Below are 17,669 nucleotides of genomic sequence, written 5' to 3'. Positions count from 1 at the left end.
CTCATGCTCAGCTATGATGTAAGACGCAACTAGAGACGTTCCTCAGCTTTAAAAATGGCGGCAAGCCATCAGCACTGGACTGCTGCAGAAAGTTTGTTTTTCTTCCTCTTTGAAAGAAATGAACATAATTTCAACACTGGACGGACGACAAACTCGCAATACGGAGTATTGCAACACCGTGATAAACAAACTGTCGTCCTCCGTCTTTGATAAATCTTGTGATGTTTAGGTTTTTCTGCACATGCCCCATTGACTATTCTGTTTGATTACAGCAGCGCATTAGACCAGAGATTGGAATATTCCTTTGCATGTATACTATTGTTTTCGGAAAAGTCATTCGGAAAGATTCCATTCGGAAAGACGAAAAACTCCTTATGTAACCATGGCTACTGATAGCTGCTTCAGTTATATAATAGTGTGACGCCATGGGGGTGTGACATAATGTACCCCCGTTGATAAATTTAACAAAGACAAAAGACAAATGCAACACAGTAAACAAAGAGAAACAATAGAAGACATCCAACAATTCACCCTTGTGATTTACATGTGGCTCTTTGTTACAAAGCAAAATTTTTTCAGAGAATGCACTTGTTTCAGTAAAAAAAAAAATACAGTAGCTGACGACTAGACTAAAGTGATGATTCTTACAACCAATCAACAGACTGCAGTGTTGTAGCTCCACCCTCTGAGATTGGATCAGTTTAGCCTGTCTCGGTTATTTGGGGATCAATCCTGGGATTAATCAGTGAAAATGCGTTAAAATGCCAAGATAAACAGAACTGAACAGTTTTCAGGAAGCAGGGCTTAAGTCTGTTATTTTAGGATCTGACCCGGGATTATTCGGCGGAAGTGCCACAAACTGCAGGCCGTACCATATTGAATCAAACTGAACACCTCTGTAGAAATGGGGCTAATGTGGCAAACATGTTAGCTTAGGTTACTACACTGAACCAAATGGCCAAACAACATGTGTATTATTACACTGGATCCTGTGCAGCAATCCTAGTAACTGCAGCAGCGCAGGGGAGAGCAGTTTTAGGTTATTGGTTGCTACAAAGCTTAAACCATGAATAGTGGTGATAGCAGTAGTGTTAATAGTTAACGTGACATTTATTTTTAAGGTGTGTCGACCACAGAGCTGAGAGAAGGAGAGATGAACGAACATGTACAACATTACAGAATGCTTGCTAACTGCTGTGGAATGAGAGGGGCTATTTTTTAAAAACTGTAAATAAAACCCATCCACTAATCCATTTTTAAATCCTGGCTTGCGGGTGGCTAGAGCCTATCCCAGCTGTCTTATGGCAGGAGACTGGTCACCAGCCAGTCACAGGGCTGACACATGGAAAGAGACATCCTTTCACTCAAACCTACGGGACAAGGGAGTCACTAATTAACCTGATGAAAATGTTTTTGGACTGTGAAAAGAAGCTGGAGCACCTGGGGAGAACCCACACCACGGGAGAACATGCAAACTCTGCACGGATAGGCCCACCTTGCCTGACCTAGAATTTAAACTGGTGACCATCTTGCTGACAGTAAACATAAACCATTTTAACCCATTTAGACTGGATGCAACATTTACGTATTGGCTGGACTTCGCAAGTGTGTTCATTACTTTGGGGGCATGGTCTGTCCCTAGCTCCCTGGACCCTTTAGAGAGGTTTGCTTTGCACGGTACACTTAATGCATGAGCACGAGTACACGTATGCAACAAGGACATGGGGTATAATCACTCTGACCACTCCTTGAGACAATCATTTAACCAATGGCGGAGGTGCTAGAGGGCCAAAACAACTTAACATAGGCCAAAAAGCAACTATAGCCGTAGCGATGTTCTCTGTGTCTCTGATGAGACTGTGCTTCTTGTAAACAGGCATGTCATGATGACATAGGCAGGCCATGCATGTGTCATATTAGGACATGATCATGTTTGTACAAGGGGCATTGTGTTGAAGTTTGATTCATATTGGAGTTGAAAGATCGCAAGCCGCACAGGCTCGAAGAGTATGGCACTGCGGGAGGCCAATCATGCTTGAGTACGGCCAGTGTGACCACACCTCAAGGCCAGATGTGACGTGTAGGTCAGTTAAACGTCAGGTCAGATGGTATCATTTATCTTAGCTGTCTGCTGCAAAAAGGAATAGATCAAAAAAAACTTTTTCCATGTGTATTTCAGCGAACCACAACACACTTCTCTGGTCACATGTCTTGAAAAAAAATGTCACCATCTGAAATGACCTAGATGTTGCATCTGGTCTTGGTGTGTTAAATTAATTAAATAATACTCTAATCACTGTATGTTTCTTATATTGAGTAGCTAACTGAATAATGAGGGGGATAATGTATAGTGAGCAGGTGGTTATGCTGACTTGTCTCACTCTGTCACAATTCAATTAATAACTCCTAACCATATATCATCCCTCACTAATCTCACATAAGAATTAAAATGTTTAAATTAATTTATTATCTATGCTGCTATTAAACCTTTTCCATAACTAATCAGGGTTAATCTTGTCATTCAATTTTTACAGTGTGCTGAAAAATGTCTAACACATAATTTCTTTGGCACTGTAAACAAGTTGGAATTAAAGCAAAGCATTGAGGAGTATTACCCACATCGAGTGTTTTCACGAACTGCCAAGTGAACTGTGAAATATGCCGCTCAGTGAACAAGTTAAATTAGCTTCCTGTTTCATCATTTGCTCAGGTAGACACAGATAACAGTCTGTGGCTCAGCGGTACACGGAGGTGACACTCATCACATTAAACAACATTAACTTTTTAAGAGTTAGATTTTATCGCAATGAGAACGACGGTCAAGGAGCCTCATCTCTGCAGCGAAGAAGATATCATCTTAAATTAATCTCTGAAGGTGGAAAAAGGAATTTAAATTAGGTTTTATGATGAATTAACGAGCTGGGGATGTTTCGAGATAATGAAGCTTCAGCTGAGCATTTCCCAGCGCTTTATATTCAAATGTATTAATCCTTATTAACACTTTAATCATGGTATTTCTGAAAATAAAAATGTACAGTTTCCAAAGCTTGAGGGGGAAATGAACGTTAAATGGTTACAATAATTAAACCTTTATTAGTGTGTACAGCTCAGGAATTCTGTTGAGACTGTTTAGCTCTTTATGATCCTATCAAACTGTTAACAGCACTGTCAGTCAAAGAAATATTATCATCCACCTACTGCATCCATTAATGCTAAAGCATATCCTTAATAAAGCTCCTCTCAGGTTGCCTGCAGAGGAAGAAATGGAGAAATGAATTACAGCTCCATCGCTCAGAGCCCCCCAGCTGAACAAATGAGTTACTTACAAGCTGAGAAGAGTAAATTAACTCAGCGAAGGTTAGTTTATTGTTAATCTGTATCTATGACAAGCACCTTTGTGGTAGCAGGAGAAGCTCCAACGCATTTCCGCACCGTCAGTAGAGCGTGATCAAGCCCAGGAGAATGAAGAAGAAGAAAAAAATAAAAACAGCCCCACTCTGCTCTCCTTTCTCCCCTCTCTGCTTTTGCCTCCAGCCCTTCTTTCTTCTTTGATGTTCCCTCTTCATTCTTGTCCCTGACCAACCCTAAAGTGTCTGCCCGGTCCTGCTGTGATTGTCTGTATCAGCGCCGTGGCTGTCCTCCCACTATCCGAGATTTACCTCGTCTGATCGGCCCTAATTACACACTCGTCCGCTGCCTAATCTCGGTGAGCACACTCTGCAGAAAAAAAAAAAACACTTCACGTTGAAAACCCTACATGTAATGGTTTTTTTTTTTTAAGGATAAAATCACAATTTCAGTATCTGGGGAAAAAAGAAACAAGTTAAATTGAAGAGTTTGGGTGCACAGTGGGAATTTTCTGATAGAGCCCCTGCTATCAGGCTGTGTATCCCTCCACCTTGGGAATCTTTTCCTGACTGTAAACCACATCTCTTCTTTTCACATAGCCTTGTAAGATGACCTAGACCAGTGTGATGATACGTTTCTCTAATGGTAAGCCGTGCTCGTTTTAAATCCAGCTTTTGGCATCCGCCCCAGCAGGCCTCATGGTTCAGGGCTGGCTTGTGTGCAAGAGCTGAGCCAGAGATGGGATCCCTTGCTGGTTCTTTCATCCACTAATGGGGGTGACTACACACAGTTTTTTCCTCATTTATCTGCAGCTGCTGAGCTCTCTGTGAATACACAGTTTTAATGTGGACAAACATTATAGTTTACACATATTTTAATCCATCCATGAATAACTGACTGAAAACACAGAGTGCTAAGTTTAACAGTTGGGAGACATTTGGGGGATGCTTCTGCACCAGTTCCAGAAAAAGCTTGGCAGACAAATAGCTTCAGAGCTTGTCTGTACCAAAGTTATTATGGTTATTGAAAACCAATGGAAAAACAAAAACAAGCAGTGAAAAAACATTTTTCTAAACTGAAAAAAAAATCAAAACCTAACAAAACAATGATCAATTAAACTGTGTTGGGAGTTTACAAAACAAACTAAAATTAACTTTATGTCTTCAGTCTTTGCCAATCTATCTCATGCATAAACTCAGTATTTTGAGTGGATATGAAATGTCTTTGTTTTTTGCCTGTTACGCATCACTTGGCACATACACACAAGCAACCATGTGTCCACTAGAGGAGCGCTAATGGCAGTGAAAGTGAAGAAATGGCAATGAGTTTTTAAAAATGATATGTTTATTGCGTTTTTATTACACAGTGCTTTTTCTGACTTTTGAATTTCACCCATGTGACAAAAGAGACTAAAACTAATATGAAACTAATAAACACGGTACTAAAACTAAGTATTTTCAAACAAAAAAACTAAACATAACTAGAACACCAGCTTTAAAAACGTATTGAAACTAAACTGTAACTGAAAACAAAAAGTTAAAAAGAAATAAAAATAAGAACTAATTTTTACTCACTAATAAAAGGAGAAACCAGAAATCTTTGAGCCTCTTTGGCCAAGTGGATTAAGAAAGCTGACTTAACAGGCTATTTGATTTTCAAAATGATGTGTTTTCAATTGTGTCTTTTTTTCAAATGCTACGTTACAGTTTATCATACCAAGGGGTGGTCATTTTAAGCAAAGATACTATTTAAAACTCACTGGAATCTATTCAGCAATTGGTTGACTCTACCGCCCAGATCACCCAGGTTAGCAACCCAGCAAACAGCTGTTCGACTTACTACTGCCACTGTCTGGTTGTAGTATATCAAATTACAACCAGACAGTGGCAGTGAAAAGAATGACAAATTGTAAAATTTCTACAAAATAATATTTGAGATGATGCTTTAGATTGATGACACTGGACATCAAGATGCTGAGTGTTACTGCTGCCACGACTGTTGTTGTTGTTGTTGCTGTTACAGGACACTCAAGAATTTAGAAGAGCAGGGAAATCTGTGTGATGAGTTACACAGACGGCTTTAGAGCCAGCAGTGTCCTCAGACAAATCCTGAAGAGCGTCTGTAACCAAGTTCCACTCGTGACAGCAGTAACACTCAGCATCCGTGGGCATTGAGTCACAGCTCAGACATTTACACCACTGAGTATTTCCGACTCTATCTTGATGTCCAGTGTCCGTGGATGTTTCCTCTGTATTCCTTTCAGTCTCCATCTGTAGCAGCTCTGTGTAGCTACTCCAGTTCATACAGGTATCCTTTTGGTTCCAAAGTGAATGTAACTTCATTGTCGCTGTCATAGTCACTCATTTTGAGTAGTTGAGAGTACAAACAAAAGAATTACGATACTTGATCAAACTTACACGAGGCTACAACTGGCGCCTGAAGCATAGCTTGTTTACATTCCCTACAGCTGAAAGGAGGAGGGGTGACGTAGCGCACTGGCGCTGCGCGTAAGGACACATGAGTTAGTTAGGTCCAGATAAATGTTTATATTTCCGAAGACTTAATGCACTTAAAAAATGTTTTATGTAGCATACTCTTAAACTGTGGTATTACTTTTTGATTTTAGTTCTTGTAGGCAGAGAAAATAGCCTTTGAATTTGGTACGGTCTCTCCCTGTTAGCGCCTATTTCCTCGTCACCATCGATTACAGTCTGTGTCTTACTGAGGGAGAGGAGACACCTTTCTACTGTATCTAATGTCTTTAGTGGTCACATAGAGCTCATACAACCCCACTTTAAAAAAACTGAACTGTCCCTTTAATTAAAACTTTTAAATTGGGCGACTCTTCTGTTTAATCCTGTTTGTTGTGATAGCTAATCAGTGTCAAGCATTCTCTTCTTGTTCTCTTCTTGAGAGCTTACTTGACAAAATTTGCTTTTAATGAGTTTCAATTATGATTTCTTTTGTTTAGTTAACAAAAATAATTGTTGATCCACATGAAAATCCGACCTTTTCAGTGAAGTAAGACATAAAGCCTCTGTGCGTAGTTTTACAGTGAAACTGAGACCTACACTAGACAGATAAACCAGATAAACAAGCACTACAGCGAGTTTAAAGAACCAAAAATAACTGTGTTTTTTTGCAGACATATTTAGAATAAATTAAACTTAACAAATGAAACACATGCTTGTTTTTTGAGTTGGTCTCAGCTATTCTTGTTCTCTGAATAACAAGAAAAGTTGGAATTGAAATTGTCAGAATATTTTCTCGTCCATGGCATAAGAAAAGTCTTTCAGTAATCTTATTTTTATGGCTACATTATAAATATTTGTCAGATCTCTGACTCAGAGTGAAATGTAAGTAATGTTATTTTTGTTGTGTTACAAAAATCTTCCACCATCCCTTCTGTTTGCAGCCACAGCGTCGCAGGGTTGCTTTGACTTTTGCTTCCCAGTAAACATGTTCAGCACTTTTACTCACTCTAACACACTTTTTAGACAGTTTGTCTGAGCACCGCCATCTGTTCTCCCATCACTGCATCAATACACCACCAAGATGGTACATTTCATCCAAACAGTCTCTTTAAAAAAAAATCTCTGTTTCATCATCACATTTTTCTGCCATCCCCCTTTTTCACGCTACTACTGATTCTGTCACTCTGCTCAGTGTTTGTGTCTTTGTCAGTCTTCTTCTGCAGCCACTGATGGTGTGCTGTCAGCCTTGACGGATGTTTCTTCTCTAACGACGCACTAAAAGGTTACAGCCGCACACTGAGAGCTGCATTCAAAAGGTCAGAGGTGAATTGTGAGTGTGCAGGTGTGATAATTGGCAGCATTCAGAGCCGGTCTCACTGCAGTTAACACCGTATATATCAAGGTTTGTTTTTCCACGTGTAGCGCTCAAAGCATCCTAAAATAACCCAGAGGATGAGAGAAAAAGCAACTCACCTTCTTTATTGTCTCATCTTTGGCATCTTTTCTCTTCTGTGCTTAATTCCTAACTCCTCGTCCTCCGTGGCTGCACATTTCTCCACCTAGAAGTGAATAAAAAACAGAGTCCACGGTTCAGAATGCATCACAACATATCACAACACTCCTGTGGCGCCCTGGTGGCTAATGTGCAGGTCCATGTGCCATGTGCTCACGCTGGGCTGTCGCTCCCTGCCCTTTTTCCACACTCACTTCTGTGTCACAATTACAGCTGAAGTACTAGGGGGATGGTGGATTGCTGAATTCTATTTTAAAAGAGGAATTTCACAAAGTAAACCCCACGAGAAGAATAGGAAAACTTTGATCTTGGTTGACCAGAAAGGCAGGATTAAAAGACATTAAAATGTCTGTGTAATCAGCTAAGCCTGGTTTTGTTTGGCTGTGAATTCACAGAGCTAGCATGTTGGTTTTTGATGCTAAACCCTGTCTTTTTGGAAGCAACATCCCAGGGAGAAGGCAAAAAAAAAAGCTAGAGGGGACATGTTCTGAATGCGATCCCAGCGAAAAAAAAAAAAAAAGAAGATAAGAAGAGAAAATGCATTTTAAGCCTATTTGAGCTCCTTTAAAACCTGGCGTGTTAGTCCTTGAGGTGTTCTGAAGGTGGTGAAACCAGACTTTGTCTTAGGCCAGTGACTCACTCTGCTTTACAATAGAGCAGATCATCAACACCCTGCTCCTGTTCCTTAAAGCAGTAGCCCGTCATGTTTTTAAGGATTTTTCTCACACATGAAAAAGGCTTATGTAAGACACATCCAGCTCGGTGACACGTCTTATATAATTATCCCATTTAATAACAAAATCAAAGCAGATTCACTAATGTGCATTGGAGGCTTAGCACACTGAAACCCCCCTGAAGGAGTTTTCTAGAAAGAATCCTCCTCCTTGTGTGTCGTGAAGGTGATGAAGAGGAGGTGGCAGGTAGTTCAACGTGAGGGCACGGAACAGATGGTGGTCTGTCCAACGCTCGCCAGGTGGGACGGGGTTTGGACAGGTTACACACACGCTTACACGCACAGGCACACACACAATCCAACAGGTCAGTGGGGGGGCACTGATGTCCCAGGGGGGGCTTCAGGTCCTTTCTGCATGACAAGGATGCAGAGACTAGAAAAACAAAAGTCCCTGCAAAGTTAGTGCAGAGTTAAAACAAAACACAAACTCTGTTTTTTTCTGACATGTTTGTTAGAAAGTTGTTAGTTGGTTGTTTGTAGTCTTACTGAAACCTCAATACAAGTTTTCAAGGTTTTGTGAGGTTCATTCAGAAACAAAAAGTTTTTTTTCACCAACCTGTGTCAAATACCTGATTCTGATTGAACAACTGCAATCAATTTCAGATGGCAAGACTGATACTAGGAGCACCTGGATTAAACACAGTATTTCAAATTTAGTCCAGCACATTTGTGTAGTTTAAGATTCCACCTTCTCTTGTTGACATGAGGCAAAAATTAAGCACAGTGTTATTTCCACCCAGAGATCAGTTGCTTAACAGCAGACAGCTCAGACGGTTACATCTACACATCAAATTGCCAAACAGTGGAGTTCTTCTTTGGAGCGCCTTTTTCTTTGCCAAGGCTAATCTTATCAGTGTCATATGTATTTTTTCTGAAGTGCGCTCTGTTTTGTAACCCTGGGGTCTTTGCTGCTGCTCTCCCTGCCTCAACTGTCAAAATGTAAAGGAAAGGTAAGGTGTGCTCCCTTCACCACAGATGTTATCGTTCCACTTTGGCATGTGGAAGGGCAGGAAGCTCCCAGAACAGAGCAACAATGCCAAATTTAACAGACTGCAAATAAATAGTTAATAACTTTTTATGAGAGTGGACCTCACTAAAACTTTTTTTTTTTTTTTGACATTTTGTTTTTTTTCTAATTGCAATGTATCTGGAGAGAAAAAACTTGAGGTTCCTGGTTAACCCTAAAGAGCCTGGTGTGACCCCTGTGCTGCGCTTCGCATATCAAGTTTTGATTGGCATGTCCCAGAGCGCTGTTTCCTTTAGTGTAAATAAAAACATTACAAACCAGACTGTAGTTCACATCGCTTCGTATTACATTACATTTTTTACATTTACTTTCTTAAGGTAAACAGCTATGACATTTCTGTATTAAGAAAAACAGGTGTAAAATTTCTTTTTTTTTTTTTTCCTTTTGTTCACTTTTTAGTAATTTATTTAGTCTGGACATTGGTCTACACATTTTTATTAGACTTTGGGATATAAGAGTTGTATTGATGTACAGCTTAAGTTTAATGCAACAAAACGGCACTACAACGTGTAAAATTGTAAAGATTTGATCTGGCAGACTTGGCACAGTAGGTCATAAAGGGTTAATGGCTGACGATTCACCAACAGATAAACTCAATGAAAGATACATCAACCAGTGCATTACAGTAAACCAGGATATTAGCAGATAAAAAATGCCATTGTCATGAAGGAAGTGGACTTCATACACTATGAATATTACAGACACTTAACAATAATTTATTTGAATATTTTACAATAAATTACTGTATCATCCCGTCACAGGTTTCAACTGTTATGTTTAGAGTTTAAAGTTATGATTCCCAATGTTGCTGCAAAATGAATACCGGCACAGTAAATTGCTGTGAACCTATTAATTTAACATTAATACCAGAATTTCACAACATTTTACTGTATTATTTCACAGTTCAGTACCATATTAAGACTCTCCTAGCAAACTACATTAAAAGCACTGCATTATGATTTTAAACAGTCTGAAAAGGTAAAAAGTATATTTGCGATTTAAAGGCTATTCAGCTGGTAGCTGTAGTTTTACTGTAAATAGCTGTGAAAAATGTATCATAAACTACTGTGAAATTACTATGATTGAAGTATTGCAAATAGTCGCCATTAATTTTCTGTAGATTTCCAGCCAAAAATTAATATGTAGTGTCAGCTTGTTTGGAACTGCCACTATCAGCTGGGTAACAAAGCGGATAAAATAAAGTGAAAGAGTTATGCAAAATAAAATCCCCTTAGGATGGACAAGACCCAGATGCTAAGTGAAGGGGTCTTGTCTTAAAAACAGTGAAGCCAATCAGTGCAAAAAGACAGGACTGAAGAGCACCTGTGTTGCCATCAGTTTTCTGGTAAAGCGGTAGAAGTGCTGCAAAGATAATAGGGATTCAAGATGGTTTACCGCTCTTCAGGGGCATGTTAGTGCATGAACAGGAAATAATTGAACACTCAGGTTTGCATAATAAGAAAGTCACCCAAACCTGGTTTGCTTTACCTTGTGACATTAAAAAAGTTGAGTGAGAGCTTAAAAAAAAGCTGCCATGACAGCTGAGGCCAGACTTTTAATTTGTAGGAATCTTTAACAAGTTCAGGTTTCTAGCTCGCTGCTGAGTTATTGAATTTTTTAGCATTCTATCCAAACTCTGGGGCTTTAATGAGTTCTCAGCATTAAGAGCTTCTATTTGCAGCTCACTTCAAAATGTGAAAGAATATATGCATGTAAAAAGAAGCTCAACAGGGCCTACTGTTTAGGAGAATAATAGAAAACTTCCTTCAGCCAGTTTTGGTATCTCGAAGGTCAAAACTTAAGTCCCAACATCTGAAAACCACTTAGACTGCAAATGGAACATAACCTGAAGGTCAGTCGCAGTCTGAGGAATATTTACAGAACAAATTCTAATCTTACAGCAAACAGCCAGCAGCAAGCCTGATAGTGATGAGTGCTGATAGCTTCGTAAACATGCGGTGGTGTGGCAATGCTTGTGTTATCAAGAGTGATATTAACGTCTCTGAATGAACCACTTCAGAGTAACGAGTGAAGAATGAAAACAGCTTCAATAAGAGACGGGATTTCACATCTCCTCCCATTCGTCACTCACGTCACCTCTGCAGGGGAGAATTTCAATTTCACACTCTGCTGGGGTGCATAACACACACATCTCTTAAACACAGGTACAGGAAGAGAGAGGCAGAGATTAGGGGGAGGGGGAGAGAGGATGACATGTTAAAAAATGGATCAACATATGTATTCAGGAGTGAGTAAACAAGCGAGGGATGAGAATAAATGAATAAATGAGACACACTTCTGGCATGCTAACACAGTCCTTCAGAGCTACAATGTCACTGCTGTCAGGAAGAGGAGGCAGCACAGGATGAGCAACATGTACAAGCAACATCTACGTCAATCCTTCTTTTTATCTTTAAATTGGCTCCTTAAAGCACCCATAGGGAGTTTTAAGATTGTTATGAAACTTACCTCAACCTCGACTGATTTACAAGGAGTGGTATGATTGAAAGCTAAAGGGATATTTCTGTTTTTTTCTGAACTTAGGTTGAATGAGTTACGTGTCATTAGTAAATATAAGCCACAGTGGATGCTGGTCAGTTTAAGTACCTCATAAAATCTACTTCAAAAAGCTGAAACATCCCTCCATAAGAAAGCAGGATATGTGTTTCATGAGAAAAATCCTAATCAAAAGATGTGCTGCTCAGGTACCAGGTGCCAGTTTTTGCCTTGACAGAGGCAGAACTTGAGTAAAAGTCATATTTTCACTGTTTTGTTCAAGTTGTTCATTTTGAAGTTATATTTTTGGTAGGAATATTCGATACCACTTTTTTTCAGCCCTATACAAGTACGAGTAATTATTCTTGAGTACTCATTGATACCGAGTTCCGATACCACTGTATTTTGATACAGAAAACTTCAATTTACAGTGACAGATCATTTTGGAAAAAAGACAGCACATTAAGTCTAAATAAAACATAAACAACTCTTTCTCAGTTTGTGATTTCTTTTCCAATAAGTTAACAAAAGTGCAAAATAAAACTAACAACTGTCAGAGTTTTAGTCATTTCAGAATTTCTCTATATAAACTGAAGTGCAAAATAAAACAGTTTAACTGTTAACCCTCCTTGGTTTATTCATGTAGTGAATAGGAGCTGAAACACATTTGCTATAGAGTCAAACCACAGCACTGTGGCACCAACTCCTGGAGAGGAGGACTACTTGACTTATGATTTTTTTTTTGCCTTGAGTATCGGCTGCTGGTATGGGCAGCCTTTGCGAATACCGATACCTTTAAATAAGGCTGGTATCGTCCCGATATCCGATACCTATACCAGTACTCGCCTATCCCTAATTTTGGGGATTTACACCTGTAACACTGACAGGATTGGAAAGAGGAAGGGACTAGAAAATGGAATAGAGTGGGAGAATGACATGTAGGAGATGGGCCTCATGCTGGTATACGAGCGGTCTGAAAAAATAATAAATCAATTAATCGTACAATAATGAAATGAACTCAATAATTTTGCCAGCCACAACATATTGCCTGGATGTCAAAATATATTTAGTGGATATAGAAATAGAGAAAAAAAAGTCACCCCTGCATAATTGAGATGGGCCACTCCAGTCAAAAAGTCTGGGCACACACCTGCTCAAAAACAATGCTAACCACTAAGTCTTCCTCAGTTATTCACTGGAACAACTTCTTTAAAAAGAGTCCATATTTGGCTTGAACAAGTTATCTGAGGTGTCCATTGTCCCCAGAAAGTCTCCTGCAAGTCAACTGCAGCTCTCAAATTCACTGAATCCCCCCTTTGCTATCTGAATAATTCATGAGTGAACAAGAAATACCAAAAAGGGTTAGAAAAAGAGGTCTGTCAGAGGGGGAAATGACTGTGACCTTCCATGCTAAATAAGTGGGAGTTGGGAGCGTGCTGCGCAGGGAGAGATGGGTGTAAGAGACAGATTAAAAAAAGTGACAAGAGAACAGAAACAGCAGCGACGAGAGGAAAATGAGAGTGTAAGGAAAACTCGTCCATATGCTGGAGTGTGATACGAAAATGGGGACCCTGTGTATTCATGAATCTCTTGGAGTGCAATCAATGGGGTAAGCGATACATAAAAGATGAGGCTGAGCTTGACCCGACCACTGAGGAGGGGGGGTGTTCAGCACAGCTTGGACTGGAGGAGATGGGCGATTTAGACTGTCAGGGCGTCCTTTGAAGTTTTGGCAGAAGAGGATGGGCTGTGGATCAGCCTGTGGCCTCCTGCTGCATTAACCCCCGAAGCCCCAGCGATGCACTGAGTCAGCAGAAGCAGCAGCAGCAGCAGCACTGGGCTGGATGCCCGGCCAGCAACATGCATAATCTGTACACTGGGGTAGCACAGTTCCATTATAGGGAGCCATTATTCAAAGTTAAGCAGTGATTATCTCTGTGCTTTATTACGTTTTCACAGCGGCATCAGAACTTCACAGCAGCCCGCTCTGAATCTGGTGTTTTTTGAGACAAAGATGGAATTTGTGGCTTGAGAACTAAACTCAGAAACACACGCACGTACACACACTCTTTTATCTGCTTCAAGATCAACATCAGTAGAGATTGAAAGTCACAGAATGCAAATGCATCCACAAAAACACACACACACAAAAACAAACGGTGAGCTAGTGTCTTTTCTCTGATTGTTTGAGGCATTCGGACTCTGCTGAAAAACAGAGGTGAGCCGCGTCACAGAGAGGATTAGAGCGGCTGTGAAAAAGCAGAGATTTATTGACGGAAAAGAGGAGGATTTAGATTTAGCTCAGCCAGTCCACAACGGCCTCTAACCCTTCCGCTCCCCCCTCCTTTTCCACACACACACTCACACACACACACACACACATTCACACAGGCTTACAAATAAACTAGCGATGACTCAGTGAGAACGTCTCAAGTCACTTTGGACTGACATTGCTCAACCAAATCCAAAGCTGCTGTCCGTTTCTGACATGATTTTCTTTTTATCCCGTCTCTTCACAAGCAGTCACCGACACACACACACATACAAACACACACAGTTTCTCCAGAAAACCTAAGGAGTGTAAAACATGATGGATAAAAGTATCCATATAAAAATTTGTAGAGGGCCTTGTCTGTCCGCAGAAAAACAAACACTAATCTGGTTGAAAACACACCCAAATCTCAGTGCGATTAAAATAATTCCAGCTTTTGAATAAATTGAATGTGATTACACAAACCACGATACTCGTCTGACGCTGAAATCTCAGTTTTCTGTTTTTTCCCTGCCGCACAAAGAAGGCTGTTTGAGGGGATGAAAGTGGCAGACAGCTTCTCTAAAAGCATTTACAGCAGACAGAGTGTGTAAAACTCCAACCAGGCCTGAGGGTGAGATGTGTAAATATGATTTAACACGACCGTCCAGTCACAGAGAGGTAGCTTAAACTTTCCAGGCTGCTCTGAAAACTACATGACTTCTCCCTCCTGCTCTCTCTTTCTGTGTGCTTACCTGCAAGTGTGTGTGTGTGTTTAAAGTTTTATACAAGGGCACAGAGATGTGTACAGTATTTGCAATTGTAATGCGGGGTGTGATTCAGAGGCAGGAGGGGGGTTGACGGCGCCCCACCTGGCTGCTTAGACTTCCAAAGGGCACACTTAATGAATTCACAGCGCTGTCACGTGAGGAACACACACTGATGACAGCTACTCATTTATTAAAGTGCAGGTGTATGTGCGTGTGTATGTGGAGAGGCACAGATGCAGGTTTGAGTTCATAATCATACTCGATCAGTGGAATTGGTTTATCTGGATGTTTTAACTCTGATTGGATCCTTTGTCATAAAAAAAACCCACATACAAAATGAAATGGCAAAAATAACTCTTAAAAAACGTAACACTGCTGTAATCTGGCCTCTTCATGAGGGTTTCACAGAACTCAGATACAGTGACGTGTGGCATGTTTGATAGCTTTTTTTTTAAGTAAATGGACAAAAAAGTGGCATGAACTAGTTTAATTTTGGTTAACCTTAGCGGAGAGCAGGAGAAACAGAACCAGAGACAAAACAAGACGTGACCCTTTAAATCTCTTTTCACATATTCACTGTTGAAAATATCTGGAAAGATTCTGGACAGCCTGCCACCAGATTTTTCAAAGTTGCCCACCCCAATGATGAGCATCTCCATGTTCCTTTGACACTGAAAAAAATGAAATCTTATCCAGTGTTTTTCTCTTGTTTTAGTATAAATGTCTTTTTAGACTTGCTCCCAGCCCCTTTTACCTGACCAGTCCAGAAAATATCTTATTTCAAGTTGTCAAAAGACAAAAATGAGGTCTAAATTACCTGTAACAAGCAGAAAAAAAATCTGCCAGTGGGGTACGACAAATGTGCTTGTCAAGATTAGAATAATGTCCTAATACAAGCACATTTCTCTTACCCCACTGGCAGATTTTTTTTCACTTGTAACAAGCAGTTAAGACCTCATTTTTGTCTTTAAACAACTTGAAATTATTTCTCTGGACTGGTCAGGTGAATGTGGCTCATATTAAGTCTAAAAAGACATTTTCTGATGAAAATAAGACAAAAACACTTGAAAAGTTTTTTCAATCTGGTGTTGATGCATTGTGTTTTTTGAAAGTCAATTGGATGTTTTATTGTTTTTAGTGAAGACTTCTTGTTCTGCTTTATCTGCTCTGTGCACATTGATGCTTTATTGCAATGTGAGTTAACACATTGACTTGAAGTTAAATCTATCAGATCTGATGCTTTGACAGAGTGGAGACGACAGGAAACTATAACTTATGTATTTGGTCAAAGGTCAGTGCTGGTTCATGAAAAGTCTTATCTTTAGACACTTTCACAAAGAAGAGGTTTAGAATGCATTCCCATGCCTGGAATACACCAGATACGCCTTTGGTCTGACCTTGCTATGTTGCGTGTTCAGTCCAGCACCTTTCAGGACTACCAGACAGAGTCCAACACTAAGGAGTTCCCGCACTTCCCGCTTCACCGATGAGCCTCTCTTCATTAATGTTGGGCTGTAACACCTCAAACCTGTTGACTTTTGGCCTGGCTCTGCTCATTTTGTTAATGTGTTGTTAGAGTCCAGCTAAATTTGATCTTGTTTTGACAGTGTTTGTTTTACTTTGACAGTCATTGGGCATTTTTAATTTGTTTCCCTGCTCAATCAGCTTTTTGTAAATTGATAAACTGACTTTAATAGAAACCTATCTGATCCAGAGCAGAGCTGGAACAGAGACACATCTGGTGTATTTTGGCTGTTTGACTCCGACGCAATATATTCCAGATAAGATTCAATCTCATCTGAATCCACCATGAGCAGAAAACTTGTGGCAAGGAAATGGTTCTTTTCAATAAACAGAAAAATTCAAGATGGCATCCCATGACCCCATGATGGCAACCTTTTTTTTTACCCATCTTGTCCTTTTTATCACTCAATTTTAGCCCATACTTAGGGTCAAAAATTGAGAGCATGAAGCTCTCAAAAGTTGCTGGTGGCATGATTCTAAGTTTTTTAACCCCCACCCTTTAGCACTCTGTAAAACTTCAGAACTCTTACCTGCTGCATTCACACATTCGAAACATCCCAGAAGTTGCTTTTATGCCTAAATTCAGCATAAGTTATCATCTTAGTTAAGTATGTTGTATTTTTGGCATCACAGTTGGTTCACGTCAGAGCAGGATATGGGTTTTATCCAAGAATATATATGAACAGCAGCCAAAACAATCAGGTAGGAGGTACAAATCTGGCACTCAGCTAGGCCGCCTGTGGTGTGAATGTAGAGGAAGAGTAAAGGAGACATATGGTGCATTATGTCTGACTGTGAGAATGATAGCGAGTCCACCGGTGAGATGAATACCAATATAGCATCCATAGAATTATATTAGGCACTATGAGAACCCCTCCATGTGGTTTCTTATCTTACAGTTTAATCCGATAGATGATGACAGCTTGGAGAAGCTCTCCTACTGGCTGACTGTGGCATTCTGCTTCCTCTCACTCTAACCTCGGGCTCTCTGGTGCCATTTTCACTGTTAACCAGCTGTGACAGATAGTTGGCTGAGATAACAAGCAATAAGATCGTGAAGGAAAGCTCAAGAGCTGGATTGAAACTGAAACTTCCCATACTTTTATTGTCAGGAGATGAAGTGGCACTTGTGAATGGCAATAATAGTTACCAGTATATGTATGTATGGATTTAAACTGCTAACCAAAACTGTAGCTTTAGTGGTTTGTTTTCATTGGCTGGAGCCACTCATAGTTATAGCAAACCAATTTTTAGTTTATGATTTTTCCATTAGTTTTCTATTTTTGTGGCTATTGTGACAAATTTTGTGTCAATACGCCCATTTTTAACTTAAGCTTTTAAAGATTGGTAAAGATAACTTGGCAAAAGTTCCATGGGTGCCACCCACATGCTAATCCAACAATAAGGAGGTTTTTGGGGGCCAATTATTAGACAGTTGGTGAAACTATAGTATAATAAAAAAGTAACCAGAGCATGACTGTTGGCTATTTGGCAATGGCTGTTTTTAGATCTCTGTTAAGTTAGTTATATTCT

At 39.9% G+C, this 17,669-nt stretch overlaps 1 protein-coding gene across 3 annotated transcripts in view; it reads right to left on the bottom strand.

Moving 5' to 3' along the window:
- LOC141807326 (disks large-associated protein 1-like) overlaps positions 1-17,669 on the bottom strand; it is a 137,740-nt gene that overhangs the window by 78,015 nt on the left and 42,056 nt on the right. For all 3 annotated transcript variants that reach the window (XM_074693258.1, XM_074693259.1, XM_074693260.1), the window contains exon 2: positions 7,296-7,381. The gene's annotated coding sequence lies outside the window, so the exon portion shown is untranslated. The remainder of the gene's footprint in view (positions 1-7,295; positions 7,382-17,669) is intronic.

Source organism: Halichoeres trimaculatus, unplaced genomic scaffold (assembly GCF_033239565.1).
Source record: "Halichoeres trimaculatus isolate MK-OKI-2021-1 unplaced genomic scaffold, fHalTri1.1 fHalTri1_scaffold_18, whole genome shotgun sequence".
Taxonomy (NCBI): domain Eukaryota; kingdom Metazoa; phylum Chordata; class Actinopteri; order Labriformes; family Labridae; genus Halichoeres; species Halichoeres trimaculatus.
Note: the sequence above shows the minus strand (reverse complement) of the source record. Positions and strands in the feature narration are given on the sequence as shown.